This window comes from Filicampus tigris, chromosome 1, assembly GCF_054856515.1.
Source record: "Filicampus tigris isolate MCC_2025a chromosome 1, RoL_Ftig_1.0, whole genome shotgun sequence".
In the NCBI taxonomy this organism is placed as follows: Eukaryota; Metazoa; Chordata; class Actinopteri; order Syngnathiformes; family Syngnathidae; genus Filicampus; species Filicampus tigris.
The window spans coordinates 206,033-225,797 of NC_141217.1; the positions used below are offsets into that span (position 1 = coordinate 206,033).

The 19,765-nt window shown below is 40.0% G+C and overlaps 2 long non-coding RNA genes across 6 annotated transcripts in view; one reads left to right on the top strand and one right to left on the bottom strand.

Moving 5' to 3' along the window:
• LOC147152420 (uncharacterized) overlaps nt 1–19,524 on the top strand; it is a 24,041-nt gene extending 4,517 nt beyond the window's left edge. For 3 of the 5 annotated variants that reach the window (XR_015088770.1, XR_015088768.1, XR_015088773.1), the window contains 5 exons: nt 11,702–11,849; nt 11,946–12,017; nt 13,969–14,086; nt 18,020–18,133; nt 18,310–19,524. This is a non-coding gene — a long non-coding RNA (uncharacterized LOC147152420). The remainder of the gene's footprint in view (nt 1–11,701; nt 11,850–11,945; nt 12,018–13,968; nt 14,087–18,019; nt 18,134–18,309) is intronic. The other 2 variants (XR_015088772.1, XR_015088771.1) reach the window with 2 other exon arrangements.
• Nucleotides 13,588–16,778, bottom strand: LOC147152421 (uncharacterized). The gene is made up of 4 exons (XR_015088766.1): nt 16,420–16,778; nt 15,615–15,761; nt 15,260–15,475; nt 13,588–14,260 (listed from the first exon to the last, which is right to left on the bottom strand). It is a non-coding gene; the product is annotated as an uncharacterized LOC147152421 (long non-coding RNA).
• Nucleotides 19,525–19,765: the final 241 nt, after the last annotated feature.

Genomic DNA, 19,765 nt, shown 5'->3' on the forward strand with positions numbered 1-19,765 from the left:
GTGGGGGGGGTGTATGTGTGTGTATGAGTGTAGTGTATGTAGATGTGGGTGTGTTTATGTGTATGCGTTTGTGTATAGGTGATGCTTAGCCCTTAACCTGCTTCACAACCATTCATTTTATATTACCAACTCCCCTCCATTTCAAAATCTTTCTCAATACTCTAGACATTCCAAATAACCCCTGACCTTTTCAAGGCATAAAAATGATAGTTTCAAAGAGTGGATGCCAATTAAAGCTCCTTTTTTAATACAACATGTTAGGACATTTCCCATACAATCATCAGGTTAGTTTACAATTAAGGCAACACAGGCTGGAGAGTTAAGATGGTTTCAGAAAAGGCCTCTATTCTCATACCAAAGTTTCAAACACAAACGCCCCCCCTCCACTCCACCCCTCCTTTTTTGGATGTATGCATGCCTCCTTAAAATGCAGGCAGAAGGGCCTCACTCAGGTGTCTATGGGCTCCCCAGAAATGTGTGTGCATATCATAAGTCTTACAAAGAGGTGCTTTGTTCATCACGTTCTTAATTAGGAAGTTAGCCTTGGAAAAATGTGGGAAGTGTAGGCCTATACAGATTTGATCTCATCAGGGTGGGTGAGAAAACCCAATATTCCAAATAACCCATGACCTTTCAAATCATAAATTAAGAGTCAAATGCAGAGAGGTATGAACGATATGAACAGAGTGGCACGAGAAGAAGAAGAATCTCAGTGGAGCACCATCTCAAAGACAAACAGACCATAAAAAATGGACAGTAAGTACATACTTTAAATTACTTCTCCTAGTTTCTTGACCAACACGAGTGCATGTCATCTAAATGTGATCTTGTTTAACATTTAACTGAACGCGCATGAATAACACTTGTATATGTTGTCATTAGCTATTGTTTGGGGATTTTAGCTATCCATGCATTCATGAATAACACTAGTTTATGTTATTATCTATTTGTTTTAGGATTTTAGCTGTCCATGCATTCATGAATAACAATCTGTGAAATCATTATACCTGTTTCAGATGTAACTATGTCTTCGTGCATATTCATGAAATTACCAAGTAGAACATTAAGTTATGCCATCTATATATATATATTTTTTTTTTTATATACAATACTTTGGTGTGATGTATTTGTAAACATCCAAGTTCTCCAAGTTAGATCATATGCACGTAGCACATATTGTAACTAGATGACGTGTAAATGATTGACCTGTGTTCTTCAATGGGAGTGATTTCAATCCATGTAGAGTTAGTAAGTACAGTGTAGCTCAAACTCTGATAAACAGCACAGCTAGCAACAAGCTTTTTGAAGGCATGCGAGTGTGTGTATGCAGCCCTCCCTTGAGGGGATGCGTGTGTGTGTGTGTGTGTGTGGCTGTGCGTGTGTGGGTGTGTATGTGGACATGTGCGTGTGCGATTGTGTGGCTGTGTGCATGTGAACGCAGTTGTATATGCATGTGTATGGGTGCGTTTGCGTGTGCGTTTGTGTGAGCACATGTGAGCTAGGCAGGGGGAGTCAATCAGAGGAATGTAGATAAACGGTGGCTTACCAGCAATTTCTTGAGAGGCTTTGAGTATCAAAATGGGTGTCCATTTAGGATGGGTGAGGGGCAACTAGTCTAGAAAAATAAACTCACTTTTTAAAAATTCTGAATGATTAATATGTATTATTTTTCTTTTCAGAACAGTACTGAGGTGTAACAAGTTCCCTACATATTAGATAAGTGACAAATGGACTCTAAACATTAGTTAGTCTGTAAACAGAGCGTACAACGTAACTTGGTGTGTTTTTTTTCTTAGCTTTAAAAAAGTCCCCCTCCTCTGTCGCGCGCCTAAGAAGAACGTAACCAAATGGTCTGCTTCTGAACCTCCAACCGCCAGTAGCAGACGTGAGTGAGAGTTTAATCAATTATTGTGGAAATAATATTTCATTTAAAAATTCATTCATTTATTTAAAATCATATTTAAACACCTACATAACGTTTTTAAAAATTGTTCAATGTTTAAAAATTTTAACATTGACTAATGTTGACCTTCTTTATTGATAATGCAAATTAATGTGTAGACTAATTATATAGACTCTGTATTTGATCATTATCTGCTATTGTTTACCTTTTCTTTATTAATAATGCAAGTATTGTGTAGACTCATATTTCATCACATACCGTTTTTACAAATTAGTCTCAACATTTAAAATCATCAACATTTACTAATGTTGACCTTTTCTTTATTAATAATGCAAGTATTGAGTAGACTCATATTTCATCACATACTGTTTTTACAAATTAGTCAGTCTCAACATTTAAAATCATCAACATTTACTAATGTTGACCTTTCCTTTATTAATAATGCAAGTATTGTGTAGACTCATATTTAATCACATAACCTTTTTTTCAAATGAGTCAGTCTCAACCTTTAAAGTCATCCACATTTACCTGATGAATCCCTATATTTATTAATAATGCAATTAATGTGTAGACTAATTATAATGTGTATTTGATCATCTGTTATTGTTGAACTTCCTGTTTTCTTACATCTCCAGTGTTTAAACATCGACCTGTTACTTTAATGGATACTTTTACTAGCATAAATGTTTGTTTAGAATATTTGTATTTTAAAAATCATGGTGAGAGATTGACGTAAACACATTAATCAAAGCATGAAGTAAAACCTATACAGTATAATATTACTTGTTTCAGCCTAAAACTCTGTCGTATTTGTATATTCATGTACAGACATCATGAAATACAAGTTCCTCACCAGTGAATCAGTACGTGAGTAGACCTCCTCACATCCACCTTAGCAGGAAGGATGAGAAAACGACAAGGAGTAAAGTTACATGCAAAATCAGAGACACCCTGAGCGAACCATCAACTTGAATGTTGTTTTTAAGATAACCAACAATACAATGTGAGTATACATGCTAAATAAAGTGAATGTCATGATCAATGTTATTTGAACATGCTTAGCTCAATGATTTTATATGTTTAACTTGTATTGATCTATTAAAGAAAGTATTTTTAATTTAGAGTTTGATAGTGTAGAACTGTGACTCAGGTTTTTACATGCTTTTTATGACTATCACAATTTTAAGCATACTTTTACAAACACAAATGTTTGTTGAGAATCCTGATAATTTAAAGGTCATTATGAGAGTTCATCTAATTTATCAGAGCAGGAAGTAAAACCTACACAATATATTGTTTCAGTGAAAGGGGCTAAAGTTCTGTCATATTGGGTTATTTCTGAACTTTTCATTTCGAGGCTCTTACAAATTCATAAGGCGGATACATCAGTGACCTTCAATTAACTACACCCCCATCCATCTCTCTCTCTCTCTCTCTCTCTCTCTCTCTCTAACGAGAAAACCACGCCTATGGCAAGGAGGCGTGTCATCCACAACCCCTTTCGGTAGGTATAAGACAGCAGATCTCCAAACCAACCCATAATAACCTGTGGCTCTCGAAAAAAAAAAAACAACATCCACAATGCCAGTAACCCGACAGATATCCAGACGCATAGAAACGGTATGGGCACCATTGGGACCCCAAAGGGGTCAAACCTCTGATACAGATAAACGCCAACCAAGACCACAATGATTGTGAAGAAACGGAAGTGAATGTGGCTGACGTAAACCTCACGGTGGAACCAACGGTGACCGCTGACCACGTTTTTACAACGGAGTATCCTCAGCAGAAGCTGTCGGGGTTCGAGGAGTCTGAGAAGGAGAACATAACCCCCAATGGACATCCCTCAAACGTCCTTGACCGGAGCTGTCAAGACTTTACCAAAAGAGACGTTGACTGAGGAAGGGGAACAAAAGGGGCAGGAGAAGGATGACGATGAGTTGAAGGAAGAGAAGGATGAAACAGAAGCAGAGGAGGAGGAGGAGGAGGAGCTTGAGTCAGAAAAGTATGAGGAGTCAGAAAAGGAGGAGGAGGAGTCGGAGAGGAAAGAGGAGGAGTCAGAGGAGGAGGATTTCACGTGGATGAGCCCTACATATGACTGGATGACTGCATCGACATATAACTGTATCAAACAGTCAATCATTCACTTGTTGCTGGATGTGTAAGTGAAATATAGTCAAGAAGAATGTGGAGGTTGTAAAATTGATCACTCTAGTCAGAGCCATCACACGTGTCGGTATGCAGAGAAGAAAGATGACTATTTCAACACACATTTTTATCTTGTGACAAGGTTACTCTGTAACAATAAATTCATCCCTAGCCTTCATTACATCTTGAACCTGTATCAAGAGCCCACCAAGTATCAACAAGTTAAAGACACGGCCCAGATAGTCCTGAGAGAGTTATCATATGAAAAGAAGATTTTTGACAAGCTCCGAGGGAGTACATGGGCCCTGGCATCAACATCTCTGACAAAGATAGAAAAGTGTTGGAAGATTACTATTACAACGAGAAGCAACAAGACATATACTTCAACACTGATGAACCTGTTGAGAGAAAGTGATTTTGTTGAGAGAAAGTGTCATGATCTGTTTTTTTTATGTTTGGAATAAACGCTTACCTTGTTTTGCTCGTCAGATGTTGTTCTCATCAACCCTGTCCCTTAGTTCAAACAGTAACACCTTCTCAACCATTCGACACTCTACTTGTATAGAGCTGCTGGGTTTTCCATAAGCATCGTGAGTGTTCACGGCATCATCAGTCAGGTTTCCCAGAGAATTGTTTGGTTTCCCAGTAGGGTGAGTTTATTCCCAGGCGGGTCCGTGGACTGGTGTTTTGCATTCGTCCAAAGTGCCTTGATTTGTCATTTTTTTTATGCTTATTATTTCTATCAATAAATACTTTTTGAAAATTCCCTTGATATCTTTAAATCAGTTAAGGGTAAAAAGGTTAAGGTAATCCCAAAAACCTAGATGTAACAAAATATGTTCCACCTGTTCATGTGCAATTTGTACTTAACACTTCTGGATGTACTCAAGTAATTCTTGTGAACTCAATGTGAATTTAACATTTCTAGATGTAGCCAACTATTTTTCTTAAAAGTTATCTAACTATTTTTATATGTACTGAGATATCATGACAAGACAAAATGAAAACATTACTTATGTGACACTAATGTTTTATGCATATTTGCACATACACATATTTGTATTGAAATGCAATTTTGACAACATCTCTTTCTTTTATAAAGAGGTGTTCTGGGAGTAGAAAAATGTAGAAATTATGTATCTATGTTAACTCCCCATACCTAGTGACAGTGAACAATTCACCATTTACTGTAAATTCAAATTGATAGTCAACTTCAGAAGCAGCGTATAACAATATACTACCAGTAGTGCCGCACAAGAAGAATACTGTAGTAACATTTATTTCAAACACAAGAAAGTAGTTAACTGATTTCTCATCGCAGTAAAACAAAACACAAACAATTAAATTAAAACTGGCAGCAAAACAGATACAAATGACACATGCCATAGCACACAGGGGGTTGAAGACAGGTATGCACCAACACCTAGGAGGATGGACCCAGGTGGAGAGAAACATGGGGTGGTCATCCTCATTCTGGTATTGTGCGCAGATCCTGGGGACCCCACAAAAATGTTAAATGTAACGTTTGCATCTGACAAGATGATAAGAGTACACACCCTTGTAGTTGAGATAATCTATCTGGTGTCGACCAGCTGGTTTAATGCAGACGTGCTGAAGGATCTGAATCTATAAGAATGGCTTTATATTAGCCAACAGGTTAACCAAAAACCAAATGACCGCTTGGCCAGCAGAAGCCACCAGAAAGGCCTGAGCGCCATGTGCCAAGAGGGCACCCGAGTGCCGCTGAAGGGCCTCGGAGAGACGCACAGCTGATTAGCAGCGTGTTGCGGGAGCGACTCCAATAACTGTGGCTTGTGACGCATATACGGAGTTCACGAGATACGGCATCGGGGATTGTCCGAGTCGCCAGTTGTAATCAATAATTAATCAAGTGGATTTAACATTATCTGCCTTTGTCAATAATTGTGATCTTGCATGTTAAATGGTCTATTTTGAGTTGCTTTTTTTTACGTTCGGACTGCGCATGCCTTCTGAATGTTATTTGATGGTGTTTTATTTGATCGTTGTTTGTTTATGTTTGCCTCGTATGAGTATTTGATTTTTCCACTTTTCTGTGGATTGTGTGATAATAGAATACTATTAGTATCAAGTAGCGTGGAGACGAAGCATTTTTTCTTAAGTTCTGAATTTTGAACGTCAGATTGAGGTGGGGAGACGTGGAATGGACATCTTGAAGTGTTTGGTCTGCATTGCGGTGATGTTACGAGCCTGTGTGTGGGACACAGCTGTGAAAAAAGCAGAACCGAAATAAAAGGAGGGGGAGTGACCTTGCTGTATGACAGAGGGATTGTAATATAATTATAATAATGTGTTTCATTTATCATGGGTGACATCTCAAAGTGTTACAGTACAAAGGGTTAAAAACAAATTGCGTTAAAATCTAGCAGAATTTAAAACGGAGGTTGTATAAGCAGGCATGGCTCCATTGTTATTTTGTGGGTGTGATTGGATGGACCACTGCCTTGGAGGAGTGGAGGAACTGGAAGAATTGTAAAAGGATGACTAAAATTGTGAAGGGAAGTATACAGTATATTTATGCAAACGTTGATATTAGGTAGTGAAATTTGTGCTGAGTCATAGTTAAGTGATCACAAAATGGCAGACCATCTTAAAATGGTGGCAGACAGTGCCCAATGAAAAAATAAAAATAAAATACTAAAAGGCCCTAATTGGCTTCTCCCAAACCCCAGTTTGTCTCTTTTCCTGACCGCCACCCAGTCGCCGTGTCTCCCTGTTCCCCTTCAGCTGATAAGAAGGGACGCTTGTTTGGTCTACAACTTTTGTTTTTCTTTTCTTGTCGCTCACTTTCGGTATTTTATTGTTAAGTTGACTCCTCATATTGTGTTGCATGGAGTTACATTTTCAGGGTTCCATTGGCATGAATAAAGGTCAATAAAGGAGTTTATGTTCCCCATAAGCAATCCATGAGCCGTGCTCAGGTCGGAGTGTCATTCTCGATGTGTGACCTGGGAAGGACTTCCAGTAACGTAAGCACTGGCCACTCAAATCTCCTGATAAGACCTGCTCAATTTTAAGTATTCATTATTTCGATAAAAAAATTCATGTAAATATCCACTCAAATGATTAAAAGCATTTCTCGGTTGTATTATTTTATTGTTTTTTTCTTCTTGCTTATCCCAACACAAAAACTCTCTCTCTCTCTCTCTCTCTCTCTCTCTCTCTCTCTCTCTCTCTCTCTCTCTCTCTCTCTCTCTCTCTCTTTCTCTTTCCCCCTGATGTGTGTACAAGCAAGTTGGGACACTATAATTTGAAACTTTGGTGGCTATAAGATTATGAGGAAGATAAATATTGGCTTATTAAAAAGAGTAAATTAAAAAAAGTAAATATTCAAAATATTGTATCCATCCATCCATCCATTATCTCCCGCTTATCCGAAGTTGGGTCGCGGAGGCAGCAGCTTCAGCAGGGAAGCCCAGACTTCCCTCTCCCCAACAACATCTTCCAGCTCTTCCTGAAGGATCCCAAGGCGTTCCCAGGCAAGCCGGGAGACATAGTCTCTCCAGCGTGTTCGGGGTCGTCCTCGGGGTCTGCTGCCAGTGGGACATGCCCGGAACACCTCACCAGGGAGGCGTCCAAGAGGCAACCTAATAAGATGCCCAAGCCACCTCAACTGGCTCCTCTCAACGCGGAGGAGCAGCGGCTCGACTCTGAGTCCCTCGAGGATGGCCGAACTTCTCACCCTATCTCTAAGGGAGAGCCCGGACAACCTGCGAAGGAAACCCATTTCGGCCACTTGTATCCAAGATCTTGTTCTTTCAGTCACGACCCACAGCTCATGACCATAGGTGAGAGTAGGAACGTAGATCGACCGGTAAATTGAGAGCTTCGCCTTTCGGCTGAGCTCCTTCTTCACCACGACAGACCAATACAGGGTCCGCATCTCAGCAGACGCTGCACCGATCCGCCTGTCGATCTCCTGTTCCATCTTACCCTCACTCGTAAACAAGACCCCAAGATACTTGAACTCCTCCACTTGGGGCAGAATCCCATCCCTGACCCGGAGAGGGCACGCCACCCTTTTCTGACTGAGGACCATGGTCTCAGATTTGGAGGTGCTGATTTTCATTCCGACCGTTTCACACTCAGCTGCGAACTGCTCCAGCGAGAGTTGGAGATCGCGGCTTGAAGAAGCCAACAGTACCACATCATCTGCAAAAAGCAGAGATGCAATACTGAGGCTACCAAACCGGACCCCCTCGACACCTCGGCTGCGCCTAGAAATTCTGTCCATAAAAGTTATGAACAGAATCGGTGACAAAGGGCAGCCTTGGCGGAGTCCAACCCTCACTGGAAACGAATCCGACTTACTGCCGGCAATGCGGATCAAACTCTGACATCGGTGGTACAGGGATCGGACAGCCCTTATCAGGGGGCTCGGTACCCCAGACCTTCCGACGGACCCTCCTCTCCAGCACCCCTGAATAGACCTTGCCGGGGAGGCTGAGGAGTGTGATCCCTCTGTAATTGAAGCACACCCTCGGAGCCAAATCACCACCAGATGATGATCGGTTGACAGCTCCGCCCCTTTCTTCAACCGAGTGTCCAAAACATGCGGCCGCAAGTCTGATGATACAACTACAAAGTCGATCATTGAACTGCGGCCTAGGGTATCCTGGTGCCAAGTGCACATATGTACACCCTTATGTTTGAACATGGTGTTCGTTATGGACAATCCGTGATGGGCACAGAAGTCCAGTAACCGGACACCGCTCGGGTTCAGATCGGGGGGCCGTTCCTCCCAATCACACCTCTCCAGGTCTCACTGTCATTGCCCACGTGAGCATTGAAGTCCCCCAGCAGAACGATGGAGTCCCCAGGTGGAGCGCCCTCCAACATACCCTCCAAGGACTCCAAAAAGGGTGGGTACTCTGCACTGCTGTTTGTGCTGATTCAACAGTCAGGACCCGTCCCCCCACCCTCAGGCGGAGGGAGGCTACCCTCTCGTCCACTGGGGTAACCCCAATGTACAGGCGTCAAGCCGGGGGGCAATACGTATGCCCACACCTGCTCGGCGCCTCTCATCCTGGGCAACTCCAGAGTGGAAGAGTGTCCAACCCCTCTCGAGAGGACTGGTACCAGAACCCAAGCTGTGTGTAGAGGTGAGCCCGACTATATCTAGTCGGAACCTCTCAGCCTCACACACCAGCTCAGGCTCCTTCCCTGCCAGAGAGGTGACATTCCATGTCCCAAGAGCTAGTTTTTGTTGCCGGGGATCGGACCGCCAAAGTCCCTGTCTTCTGCCGCCGCCCAGCTCACACGGCACCCGACCCCTTTGGCCCCTCACACCAGTGGTGAGCCCATGGGAAGGGGGACCCACGTGTCCTTTTCGGGCTGAGCCCGGCCGGGCCCCATGGGTGCAGGCCCAGTCACCAGGCGCTCGTCATCGAGCCCCACCTCCAGGCCTGGCTCCAGAAGGATAAGGTGACGGCTCACGGGCGGGAAATATTGTATGCAAAGCAGAAATGGCATGATAAATGAGTAGCGAATGTGAGTATTTGATACGAGCTGGTAAGAAAGTGTAATCGCAGGAGCTTGGTTGTGCTAGAAGAGAGTGCTTTGATGTGCTGCATTAGGGAGCGCAGGACACAGGTGTGAATATTTAGGCATGGCATCCTATTGTGTTAATTAAAACATTGCGAACGCGAGGGGAAAGTGTGTTGTTCAAGTATATTGTATTGTACTGTCTTGGAATGTGTTTACCTGATATTTAAAGTTTAAATATAAGTGTGACGGAGACTTATTCAATATTGTAGTAGTAATTTATCTTTCAGTTGTATACATAGTAGAGGAAAATGTATATCCAAAAACTATTGTGAACACCAATTGACAAAAAGTTACAATAAGCTGAAACGCCAGATTTAGTATTGCTTAACCAACATGTCCCAGAAATCAACTCAAATTTAATCGGACAAAAGAAATAAATAATTTGCAAATGCGCTATATAAATAAAATTGTATTGTATTGTATCCACATTATTGATAAATGTTCTACATTTGTCAGTGGCACTACAGTAAGCATGAACTATTTTCCATTGCACACTTTTCTTAAACCCCAATAAACAACTGCCCAGCTTCAACACATCATCAAGTCTGTTAGAAAGCCCACATTGTTTTATTATGTAGTAGTTGTTGGCATTTGATACTTTCATCGAATATCTGTGCAGTTTTTGAGATGTCCTCCATGGTGAGTGGGCTTTGAACGCACCTCGAGTCCAGCACGGAATGTCAGAGACGGAGACGGGGGTGTTTGTTTATTTTTAACCAGCTGCTGGAGTGCCAGTAGACTCCATAATTTTGACTATATTTCGTCAAGGTTGTTTTTATGTATAAATACCAAAGCTACTGCATAGCCGTATGCTCGTGAGTGATGTCACGTCAATAAACGTTAGTTAGTTAGCAAGTTTGTTAAATATTCTAGTGGTGATAAGACCTGTGAATGTGAATTGGCTATATGGTTTGGTTGTTTAATTATTAGTGAACTGAGAAGTCTAGGCGTGCTGTGAATTAATGGATGTGTATTGGAGGATGTTACTTTAATATTGCTTATCTGTGTAGTCGCAGACCATAATAAATAAACTTGTCAAGTGGAATACAAGCCTTTGCCACTCTAAAATAGATTCATCTGGACACCAGTCATAATTTTTTTTTTTCTTTACAAATCCCATCACTGCTACAGATGTTGACTATAGGGGGCTATTTGCTAAATTACATTTTTCCTACAAAAGGCTCCCCAAGTATTTTAGAAAATTGAGGTATCAGCAAAACGGATCTATAATTTTATATCTTCCTTTTCTTTTGCTCGATATAGTTAAAACGTCTAGTACCTATTGATCTTTATACAAGCAAGGTCTCGATGTAATGTGTTATAGAGTGTTCCATGCCTATCTTGCTATGGTGCCAGACATAATCAGACAAGGACAGGACATGAATTCTGGTGCAAGTGATCCTGACATTTGACTACGGGTTCCCAAAAAGGGAGATTATATGTAATTATATGTGAGATTATAAACCATTTAGATATTCACATCCATGCCAGAGTCTTAAATAAATAAATAAATAAATAGAATAATAAATTAATAGAGTTTAATAATAAATACATATGCACACAACACCTTGTATTAAGTTTTTGTTTTTGTTTCTTGTGAGGTTTTTTTTTATATCAAAATGCTTTGCGCTGGTGAGGGGTACTTGGCTAAAAACATATCTATGTATATATTTTTCACAGGGGGCTATTGTAAAGAAAAACGAGAGATGGATAGAAGGGACACTTTTCATTTTTAGTTTTAATAGCAGGACACACTGGACATGACCTATAACATAGAATGTTAAAATTTGATGTTGTGGCAATCTCCAAGATTTGGTTTAGGACTTGACAAGGATCTGGAGGACGATGGGTCATTTAGACAAAACAGCAGATAAAAGGCGTGGAAGTATTGGTTTGTTTGTGAAAATGAGGACAGAATGTAATATTGATAAGAATGTGACAATCACCATTGATGATCTGACGAAGGAATGACATCTGTTGCGCATTAGTCCCTGGTGTACAAAGTTGACGAAAGCATTGCTGATTTTTTCCCAATTTTTTTTATTAACCAAATATTTTGTACAGGTGGGCTAGTGGAGATTGGCACATCTGCGTCACAGTGTAGAAGTCGTGTGTTTGAGTCCGGCCCCGGCCTTCCTGTGTGGAGGTTGCATTTTCTTCACATGCCTTCGTGGGTTTCCTCCGGGTACGCCACATTCCAAAAACAGGCACGGTATGTTAATTGAACACTCTGAATTGTCCCTAGGTATGATTTGTAATTGTGAATATTCGTTTTTCTATGTGTGCCCTGCGATTGGCTGGCAACCAGTTCAGGGGGTACTCCGCCTTTTGCCCAAATTCAGCTGGGATAGGCTCCAGCAGACCCGCAACCCTTGTGAAGGTAGGCGGTCCGCATAATGAATGAATGGCCCCGGAGAGCTCATAATAATAATAATAACAATAATAATAATAATGATACAATTCACCTATGATATTGATTGATAGACAGACACAAATGATTTATTTGCTGGAAACATTTGTTAAATTTAGAAATGTAAGATGTAGCCTCAGTTAAATTTTCATTCTGAAAGCAATGCTGTTTTTACTTTGTTGGAATAATGAACGGGCGGCACGGTGGGCGACTGGTTAGCACGTCCGCCTCACAGTTCAGAGGTTGTGGGTTCGATCCCGGATCCGGCCTCCCTGTGTGGAGTTTGCATGTTCTCCCCGTGACTGCGTGGGTTTTCTCCGGGTACTCCGGTTTCCTCCCACATTCCAAAAACATGCTTGGTAGGTTGATTGGACTCTAAATTGCCCCTAGGTGTGATTGTGAGTGCGGTTGTTTGTCTCTGTGTGCCCTGCGATTGGCTGGCAACCAATTCAGAGTGTCCCCCGCCTACTGCCCGAAGACAGCTGGGATAGGCTCCAGCATGAGGATAAGCGGTATCGATAATGGATGGATGGATAATGAACGTGTTTTGCTTTATTTAGGTTGTGGCGTTACTGTCAGTTTTGCATTAGCTGTAATGACTTTGTTTAGGAGCAATGAAATGCAGTATTACAACCAATCACGAGGGAATGTTGATACCCTGTGTTCAAAAAAGAAAAAAAGATCTCTTTTGTGGGGGGATTGGAGAATTATGGGTAACACTTTATAAGTACACACTAATAAGCATTAGCTAAGCATTAGTAAATACTGAATTCATCATCTATAAAGCATGTTTCTGACATGAATAATCATTTGTGTATAGTTAATAAACACAACTATAAATGTTTTACTCATCATTAATAAGCATATTAGCTAAGCATTTGTAAATACTAAATTCATCAGTTGTGAAGCATGTTTCTGGCATGAATAATCATTTGTATATAGTTAGTAAACACAACTACAAATGTTTTACTCATTATTAATATGCATATTAGGTAAGCATTAGTAAATACAGAATTCAACATTTAAAATGCATGCTTCCCACATGAACAATCATTATGTAGTTAATAAAGAGTTACATATGGTTAACTCATCATCAATAAGCTAATCCATAACGTGCTTAATGATTGCATTTTAATACTTTATTATTGACAGATTCAACATTTCTTGGTGATGTATTGCATCATTCATCAATCAGTCATTTAGGAGTTGTTACTGGTTTGTAAGGTCACTTGGAAAGCGTACACAAATGAGTAACTATTTTGATATACATGCATGCACTCACAACTATTCAGACATGTACTAAACTCACACATTTCTTTTCCAATAAATGTCTTATTAACGCTTATTAACACAGGAATTCATAAATGTGGGTGGTTGCAAAGCACTTACCAATCATTTATTAAGGATTTTGTGTGAGCTCATCTAAGGTGAGCGCTATCTACTCATAAAATATTTATAAATAAGATGTAAAGGCTGACAAAGCCTCAAACTCACACAAATTTAGAGAAAGGAAAGACACAACACATAGGGATACAGAACATACTGTATTGTTTTACTATTTATTTATATTTAGTGGGTAAACGAGGGTAAACATGGCTACATAAAAACTCGCCAAGACCAACAGTGGAACACAAATAAAATCTTTGATGAAAAAAAATATACACTGTCAATATAAAAATATTTCAGTCATAATTTAACGTAAAGAAAACTCAACATTTGCAACAGATACAATAAATATTGTATACATACACACACACGTGTAATAGCTATACTCAACATAAAAATAAGACAAATAAAGTCTTAATGAAATAAAAAATATTACATTTTAATAAATTCTGTCAAATTCAACAATGAACTTCTTTATCCTATCTTCCAAACATTTGACGGTATTAGTGTTAATCTAGCATCACTTTGTTTTTAGGGGAAGAAGCTTTCTGGAAACCTTATAAGCTTCAACTGTTGCTGCTATTTCTGGAGATCCCTGAGTGGCACATTGTTCAGCAAACGCACTGAGTTTCACGCGACTGTTGTGGTTTTGGGTGAGTTCCTTATATTTGGTCGGTGCACAAATGAACAGCTCAGCAATTGGAGCAGTGACAACAACCGTGCCCGGTCCACCTCAACACGCTTGAAAGCAGCAGACATGGTCCCTCCTCGACTGAACAGCCTGAGAACTTTTTTGTACCGGGACACCACCTGATCCGGAGTTTGGGCTGCCATTCAGATGACAAAGAATTAGTTTTATCCACTGCAAAACATGAAAGCCTTTGCAGATCGCCGGCCACATAGCATAATTCCCTCCCTCGATGTTTTTGGAAAGCAAGAAAAACAATTTTTCAAACAAACAAAAACACCAACAACATGCTCTAAAAATGGTCTTTTCTTGTTTGCCCAAATATTGAAAATTACATAAAAGCAATTATGCTATGTGGCTGACTATACACTTTCAAGACACACAACACTACACTACACTACTAGTATTAGGCAAGTTACTTCCAAAATGTAATATATTTCATATGAGTTACTTAAAGCCAAGAACCACAAATTATTATGACAGTCAACTAGTAAACAGTCAACTTTTGTGGTTACTTGACCAATCTGAGCATATGTAACTCTCATCTTATTGCGCCAGCAACTAGCTGCTCTATTTATAAATAACATTAACTTCCAGCTTGAAGTGTTTAAGATATGTGAAAACTAAAAAAAAAATTAAGATAAAAGTATGTTCAAATCTTCAACTTTGCAGCTTGTACCAGCATTCCTAACATTTCTCATGACATTTGTACACTGCGTATACTCCTCATAGTGAAAATTAAATAAGGTTATACTGTATAAGGAAAAGTATATACAATATGATACACTGGCCATTAACATTTAAGCTGTGTTTAGTGCACTTTACAATGGAACAAAAAATTATACAGTCATGTACAATCACAACATAAGATGTATGTCTAAACATGCAAACCATGACTTTTTGTTCTTTTTTCGTGTTGTTGTTTTCAATAACATTTAGGTGTGTTACCGCTGCCTTGTGGACTGTGGTTACAGCTCATGACCGTGTGAACCAGGCTTTTGTTTGTTAGCGCTAAGAACAATCACCCCCACAATGTGAGAACGGCCAGCCAGGGGAACGCTTGTAAAGCAGAGCAAAGCGGGCCCAAACCAAAAATCCAGAGAATAGAAAGCGGGCAAAGTGCATGTATCATTTTTACCTCTCTTGCGTGTCTTTGGTTCCATTTTCTTTGACTTCTTAGACTTTTTGTCTTTCCCCTTCTTTTTCCTACTTTTCTTCTTCCTCTTGTCCTCCTCTGATGAAGATGCATTTGTGGAGGAGTCAATCACAGAATCATCTTCCTCTGAGCTGACACACGAGGAAAATGAGGACAAGCGGACAGCTTGTGTGACACCTGTGTCCTCTTTTTTAAGAGCTGTTAAAATAGATACAACCATTAGGCTAACATGCCAAACATGTATACACATACCTACACACATCATAATTCTAGAATCCAGACATCACATAATGAGACCCAACTACCGGTATACTATCCTGTGTGTATGGAGATTTACCTGATGCCAACTGCTCTTTTAGATAATCTCTCTCCTTGGTAAAACCTTCAATCTTCTCCTTTTGAAACTCTAGCCTCAGATGACACATCTCCAACTCGTGGGATTTTCTTTTGTCTGCCAGCTGTGCAGTAGGGGCCATGGACACACCTAACAGAAAGAAACTGTTCATTATAAAATGCATCTATAACATTACATACCAACTCAGTATATCTTCAGACACTTGTGATTTTGCAATGTCCATGACATTCAACAAATGTAAACAGGGGTTATCAAGTGAAATGCATTAATTTGTAGTCAAAACATGTTCAGATACAAAAATGTCAGTGTATATATGTGTATGTCAAATACTTTTGTCAACATTCAAAGACTTTCAATTATATTGTGTGTTAAGCATAGCACGGGCAATTTATTATACGTAAACCACTTTGGGATGTATTTATCATTATCATAATGACTCTGACATTAACATTTTCTGTTTTAGTAAGTTGAGGTAATTGACTATGGTCTAATGTAGCTATGCAGTAAGTACAAATGTTCTTAATTACTCTAATCATATAAGAACAAATACTGTATGTCGTCTTTTAGCACTTACATACCACTCTTGGCCTTGCACCATGCATACTGTAGATCCAGAGAGGGGAACACCCCTCCTCTTTTGAGGTACTTTTCTAGTTTTAATGTCAATTAATTAGCTATTAATTATTAGCAGTCGATGCAACTATCAAGTCTTGGGCCATTTAGCTAACTTATGGACAAGCAAGCCATCGTCCATAATATCTGTCGGCAAACATTGAAACATACTCACCACTAGTGCCACTGGCGTCAACCGCCGACTACGATTTATTTAATTGCACGCCGGCATTCTTACTGGGCCGCCGTGTCCGCCCGAGTCTCCCAGGTTGTTTTTCCTCCATGATCACGTCTGCATACAGGTTACAGACTGCACTCATCTGATTCACGGAACAGCTCCATGTTGAAGGTTGCCGCCTTTCACCAACACTTTGATGACATCGTGGAGGCTGATTTTCATTTGTCACGTGCTGATGACGTACGAAAACGGGCTTTACGCAGCAGACCATAGCAACGCGGGTCTTCATAAAATCATGTCATGTCATCTTCCAAACCGCTTATCCTATATAGGGTCGCGGGGAGTTGCTGGAGCCTATCCCAGCCGTCAATGGGCGAAGGCAGACTACACCCCGAACTGGTCGCCAGCCAGTCGCAGGGCACACATAGACACTGTCACTGAGCGGGAATCGATCCCACGCTGCCCGCACACAACTCAGGCGTGTGTACCACTACACTATCAGCGGACCTTCATAAAATCGTCTAATTTTAATTCATTTTTGACAAACAATGAGCAGATTCACCTAGCTGAAGAAGCTTATCAATGAGGAAACCACGAAAAGAAACGCTCTAAAATTGATTAAGTGGCTTCAGAAGAAGAAACTGCTAAAAAGAAAATGCACAATAAGTCATCAGTACATAAAATTGAAAATGAGGACGAAAAGCGGAGATCTACATGCTTGGTAAGAATAATATACTTAAATTGATCAAATTAAATTAATTTGCAATTGTGACTTCATTTGTGTGCAGGTCTGGGGAAAACACTTTCAGGTCATCATCATACTGAATACAATTACATGGCAATACAAGTTATTGTTAGCTGTCGGATTACGAAAAAAAATGTAATCTGATCTAAATCGTTTTGTAACACACAATGAAATTATTGCACCATACTCTATCATCCATAATTCATTAAATTAAAAATATATTAATAGCGTCACAATTTGAAAAAAACTATCAAACTGAGAGGAGTAGCCTGCTTAGGCCACAGATGAACGTATCAAACATTTAGAATTAGTGAAATAAAATTACCATTACTCACAAAAATATACTGGCATGAACATCTATAGCTGTACTTTATAGTTTTATAATTTTGAAATTGACATTTTATTTTTAGTCCGCTGATAGTGTAGTGGTACACACGCCTGAGTTGTGTGCGGGCAGCGTGGGATCGATTCCCGCTCAGTGACAGTGTCTATGTGTGCCCTGCGACTGGCTGGCGACCAGTTCGGGGTGTAGTCTGCCTTCGCCCATTGACGGCTGGGATAGGCTCCAGCAACTCCCCGCGACCCTATAAAGGATAAGCGGTTTGGAAGATTACATTTTATTTTTAATATATAATCAGAAAATGAAAAATAAAGAAATCATTTTAACTAACTACAATATACTTACATTTTTTTTCAAATGTACACTATTTTTTCAAAACCTCATTATGGTTTCACAGTTACTTACTGTTTTTAGTGCTACCCAAACGTGTGCATGTGTGGGGGTGTGTAAGAGAGAATGAGTGATTGAGCAAGTGGTAAAGAGTGTTTTATGTTACTGTTAATATTGAATAGGACCTGTTGTCAAGAAGCACATAAGGGAAAGGAAAAACAAATCTCTGTCAGGCACAAATCGATCTTCAGCCATTCAAAGGTGTCCCTCAGTAAATGGATGCAGTTCATGTACAGGTGGGCATAATAACAAATAATAACAATAATAACATACATTAACACAAAGACTCACAATATTGCTGTTCTATATTTGATTAGATAAAAACACATAATATACAAAATGAAGCATAGCATGTTTTGTCAACGATTTTAGTGACATAAATATTTCTTTTTTCATTTACCTTTGACGACAGGGTCTACGATTACGGCAGATTGACATGATGGATGACACAATTGCAGCTAGTTCAACAACTCTCACTAAAATGACCAAAAACATAAGGGAGGTTTGTGTCACAGCAGTTGAAAGGATGCGAAGACGTACAGGCCAGAAAATTGGTGGAAGAAAGGAGTTTGTTGTGATCGATGAGAGCCATTTTCGGCACAAAAGGAAGGTAAGTTATAGGAGTGACTAATGTATCTGTTTACATCTGTGTTTGTTGTTTTGTTTCTGCATCAGTATGGGAGAGGAAGAATGGCTGGTGGCTGGAAAAGAAAAAAGTGGGTCTTTGGTATGCTAGGTGTGAGACATCATCAAGGATGGACAAAGCCTATTTTGCATCTTGTGGCGAGAAGATCTCGAAGACATCTAGTCCCCATGATTGTCCATCATGTGAGACATGGATCTTCAGTTATCAGTGATGAGTGGCGTGCCTATCGTTTACTCTCTGCACTTGGTTACAACCATCACACTGTCAATCACAGCAGGTGGTATGTAGATCCGCAAACTGGTGCTCATACCCAGCATCTTGAGAGGGCCTGGAGATCCTACAAGGAGCAGATCTGGAGGCTTAGGGGTAATCGCACTGACAATTTGCTTTCCGGCCACCTTGCAATGATTGAATGGACTGAATGCCTCGCAAAGAAACACTCTGATGGTGCATTCGGCAGACTGATTCAAGACATTTCGAAAAAATACAAGTCGTCAAATGGAATCACTGTAAACATTGTTGGCAAGAATTAGTCTCTGTGAGAGATGGCTGAGACATACATTTGAAGGAATCACTTTGTTTTCACAGTCATACAATTACATTTAGTGTATTATTTTATGTATTTGTCACAAATAATGTTGAATTTTCTTTATGTTAAATTATGACTGAAATATTTTTATATTGAAATTTTTTTTTTTTTTTTAATCAAAAATTTTATTTGTGTTCCACTGTTGGTCTTAGCAAGTTTTTATGTAGCCATGTTTAACCTCATTTACCCACTAAATATAAATTAATAAAATAAATATGAAACCATTATGTTCTATATCCGTCCGCTGATAGTGTAGTGGTACACACGCCTGAGTTGTGTGCGGGCAGCGTGGGATCAATTCCCGCTCAGTGACAGTGTCTATGTGTGCCCTGCGACTGGCTGGCGACCAGTTCGGGGTGTAGTCTGCCTTCGCCCATTGACGGCTGGGATAGGCTCCAGCAACTCCACGCGACCCTATATAGGATAAGCGGTTTGGAAGATGACATGACATGACATGTTCTATATCCCTTTGTGTTGTGTCTTTCCTTTGTCCAAATTTGTGTGAGTTTGAGGCTTTGTCAGCCTTTACATCTTATTTATAAATATTTTATGAGAATTAGATAGTGGTCACTTTAGATGAGCTCACACAAAATCCTTAATAAATGATTGGTAAGTGCTTTGCAACCACCCGAA